The following is a 5000-nucleotide window of genomic DNA, read 5'->3' on the forward strand; positions in this document are numbered from 1 at the left end:
ATGGATGTAGTCAGGATGTACGCCACTTACTCCGTATGATGTGATTTACATTTTGTCTTCCTACCTTCAGATGATTGTGTTCATCTCTGGAATGACAAAACTGGAGGTGTTAATAATGTAAAATTCACAATTCACTAAATCCTTCAGTACCGGAGGTTGGTCCTTAATTATACAACACCGAATAGTCGAAACAAGAATTAAAAAACAAATAAATAAAATAATACCGGTTTGCAGAAGTCAATATATGCGCTTCGAATGGTCACCCCTAAGCTTCACAATTTATTTTAATTCTACCAGTAACAAATTTTATATAGTTTGTTCCTACTATAGTGTTGATGAGGAGTGTTCCTACCAGAGGGTGTCCCCTAAACTGAGAAATAACTGTCAACCAGTAGCAATAATGTCAAGTTATTGGCGTCCACATAAAAGTTTGGTAAGTGTTATAGCGAAAAAGCTTCCTAGATAACTTTAAGGTTTTACGCGTTGTGCGTACAGTACTTTTTTTTTTTTTTTTTTTTTTTTAACAGTAACAAAATCAAAGATATCTAATATTGGTGTTATTTCAAGCCGGAGTCATTTTTATTTTTTTTTCAGTAATATGGTGGCGAATTCTGAGACCTCACACGAGATTTTTCGACGATGGTCGCAGTAAATTTTTCACCCTTTCCGTTAGTGCTGCATCCTGCACGACAACATATTCACACACACACACACACACACACACACACACCATAATATATATATATATATATATATATATATATATATATATATATATATATATATATATATATATATATATATATATATATATATGTATATATATATATATATATATATATATATATATATATATATATAATATATATATATATATATATATATATATATATATATATATACCATGTTGCAATTTATGTTTTTCAGATTCAGTGTGGCCGTGTGGTTAATAACATACGAGGAGAATGTGACTAGTTCATGGCGACATGTGGGTAAATTGGGTGGGTGGGTAGGCTCTGCGTAAGTGCAAATTATAAAAATATAAAGTATTTCATGTTTTCTTTCCCAGCTCCTTTATCTGTGTGGAAACCATCATGGTTTAGATGTTTTGTTAGGAAAATTGAAAAAAAAAATAAAAAAAAAATGCTCTGTTCTCATTGGGGGTAGGATTGTTTAAACGTTACTCCCACAGTAATCCCGCCAGGCTCACATGATTCACTCCTAAAATAGGTGTGTACGAGCTTTAAATTCGGTGGGAGGAAAAATTCCTTTGGAATCCGCTTTAACTCTCCTCTATAGGGTGCATTTGAGTTTTCATTTTCTTTTTTATTCAGGCCTACACTAGGACAAGTGGTTAATCGACAGAGACCCTGGCAGTCAAAGAGAATTAACATTACTACCTACTGTATTTACAATCTCTATTATTGTTATGTACACCGAAGAATTTAACGAGAAATAATTCTATTGTCGAGAGAAATCCCTGACAGATCATAGAATTAAATCATACTGTACAACGTCTAACTTATATGGAATGAAGACATGTCCGTTTGTGTCGGAATCATTCTCTGTCGCGATGTTCAGTCAAGTTAAGTAACTGCAATTTTCTCTGGTATACCTTAACCGTAACTCTTAGCCTGGCCAGGATTGGGAGATTATCTATTTATAAAAGTCTATATGTTGCAGTATAGCACCTCGGTAACAAATGGAGATCTGAAAATCCCCGGCACTTACGGTACCATTCTGATTAGCCAAGGAAGAGTCGGAGGGCTTCTTTCGTGATTTATTTTCTCTTAGATGTTGCGTTACTGATTAAGACAGCGTCTGTATTATTTCTGATTAACTTACATGCAGTTCACACTATCACAACGATGACATTATTATTCCTTTGTACTAGAGACTACCTGTTTACTCAGCTTACTAACGGCTTTTCAAATTGAATGGAATACATACAACATTTATAAACCTCTTCGCTATTGGGGTAACCCTTGGCTGAATAATATCGTTTGGCAGCAGCAAGAATTAAACGAACAAGTGCATAGGGCTCAAGATTTCAGGGCCCTAAAATCGGCCTTCGCTAATGTCGCTGATGTTTACGAGTATGAAGCAGGAGCTTCAGGGTTAAAGTCATTAAAGTCTTCGGAACTGAAGAACCACGGCACCGAAAATCGTTAATGAGGGACAGACAAAGAGGACAACCACTGACGCTACCCCATTAAAAATGTCATAGTAAGGAAGTGGTTAGGACATAATGTTCAGAATAAACCACTAAGCATGAGATGCTGCGATGCTTCTCACGGCAACTAGAAATAAAAGTCTTAAAACGTTCCGGGGCACTCAGTCTCACCCTCAGTAAGAGTCCACACAGGGAACACAATTCTAGGCCCCAGGCGACAGGCGCTCGTGAAGTGTCTCTTAGCAGCGAAAAAAACAGTCCTTAGGGCGCAGGGAACGTCTGATGAGCAGCGGGCGAGTAAGACGGAGGGGAAGTACACGAGGAAACGGGGACAGGCACCACCAAGGACGGCACGGAGAAGAGAGAGAGAGAGAGAGAGAGAGAGAGAGAGAGAGAGAGAGAGAGCTGCAAGGGAGAGCGCTGGAAAAAGTGAACAAAGAGCATGATGTCAGGTGCGAGGTACGGGGACGATGAGAGTGGAGGAGAGGCAGAGAGGGAAGATATGGAAAAGAGGTGGAGATGAGCGGGAATGTAATGGAATCCAGAAGAGAGAGAGAGAGAGAGAGAGAGAGAGAGAGAGAGAGAGAGAGAGAGACGACTGCGGGGATGGGAAGGGCCGTAAAGTGGAGAGACAGATAAATAAGTTTACAATTGGCATGTGTTGGCAACGCACCAGCTAATTAGTACTGAATGGTATTCTCTTCGTGTGATTTTTTTTTTTTCTATTCTTACTGCCGTATGTCACTGGATAACATACCAGCCGCAAGTGCCCTGTAACCAGGACAAGATTAAGGGTATGTGACCCACCCACGGTCGTTGTTTCACCGCCAGGTTTGTTCGATGCGTCCTCACAGATGACTAAAATGAGCACGTGTCCTTAGTCTGAATAGCAGAAATGCAGTGGATCCAACAATCCTATCCAAGATCATAACAGGGAATGAAAGTGGGTTTATGTACTGTACATATGTAGCGGAGGCCAAAAGACAGAACTGCCAACAGAATTCACTATGGCCATCGAGATTAAAAACAACTCGCCAGGCAAGATCGCAAACAAGCACCACTTCTTGATATAAAAGAAATGTTTTTTTTTTACATCGAAGTTTTTTAACTGATTCCATCGGGGATTGAGATACAAACAACATGACACGTGGAAGAGCAAGTAACCGTTTCGCCACAACAACGTTCCACTGAAAACAGCAGTATGCAGATCATTAAGAAAGAAATGTTGTAGTTAAGCTTCCATTAAAAACGAGAACTTTGGAACATGTATGTCTGTGTCGAAGGGGAGGACCTTGCAAAGGATACCATTACTGTGTCTAATGTTAAGTAAAACTGAGTTTGCCTACCATTGTCATAAACTTATAGCCATATATATATATATATATATATATATATATATATATATATATATATATATATATATATATATATATACACGAAAGCTGATAGCCGAGACAGGAGCACACACTCCCAATTTACTCATCCACACACACACATTTATTCGTAACTTAGCCCCAAGGGGAGATGGGACAGATCCTCACTGCACCACAACGCTCAAGGGTCAACTGCACAGTGCAATCAGTGACATCTGCAGCAGGGCCCGACAACAGAGGTGGTTTACCCCTGCCATATCATAATGGACCCCTTACCCACACCCAACCTAATCAGCAGATCAGACCTAATGCGGAGAATATCTCCTCAGGGGCCCGTCACCATTTATTCATTCACAATTTCTCTCCAATCATTCCTATCACGCGCAGCCACTCTTCCTTGCTCAACAGACATCCCTCTTGCACCTAACACTCTCTTCACACTGTCCATCCATCCTATTTGTGGTCTTCCTCTCGGCCACACACCTCGCACATCCGATATAGTTATCTTTTTCACCAATCTTTCTTCATTCATTCTCTCCACATGCCCAAACCATCACAACATTCTCTGTTCAATTGAATCAGCCATCTCACGCATAACTCCAGTTCTCCTTCTCAGTTCATCATTTCTCACTCGATCCATATGCGTCACTCCACACATACTCCTCAGACACTTCATCTCCATTACATTCAAACTTTTCCTCTCTGCTACACCCACATTCCATGTTTCAGACCCAAATAATGCAGTTGGTACCACAACACCCTCATACAGCCTTCTCTTTACGTCCATTCTAAGCGAATATCTAAACACTTTTTATTTTCCTCCCAGGACCTTTCCTACTTCATTTATTCTAAACTTCATTTCTACATCTATTCTTCCATCCACAGCATCATGTGACCCTATATACTTATAACGATCTGCCTCCTGAAGCAACTCACCATTCAAAACTATATTCATCCTCCTACAATCTACCAACCTCGTACACTTCATCACTTTACTCACATTCTCATTTACTCTCAGTTTCCTCATTCACACACCCTTCCAAACTCCTCTGTCAACTGTCCCAGTCTCTCCACCGAATCAGACACCAGTGCAGTATCATCCGCAAACTGCAGCTGATTCAGATTCAATTCTCTACCATCAGCATTCACCAGACTCAAATCTCCACCTGACGCTCTCACATTCACCTCCCCTACAACACCATCCATATAAATATTAATCAACCAAGGCGCCATCACACATCCATCCTGCAGCCCCACTCTCGCGGGAAACCAATCACTCACAATATTTCCCACTCTTACACACGCTCTACTGTTTACATAAAAAAACTTTTCACTCCTTTTAACAACCTACCATCTTGTCCAACAATCTCAAAACAAGTCCACAAAGCCCCACTATCAATTCTTTCATACGCTTTCTCCAAATCCATGAACGCCCAAAACACATCCTTACCTTT

The sequence above is a fragment of the Coenobita brevimanus genome, chromosome 70, assembly GCF_032717465.1.
Source record: "Coenobita brevimanus isolate Jiangsu-jjx chromosome 70, ASM3271746v2, whole genome shotgun sequence".
Taxonomy (NCBI): Eukaryota; Metazoa; Arthropoda; class Malacostraca; order Decapoda; family Coenobitidae; genus Coenobita; species Coenobita brevimanus.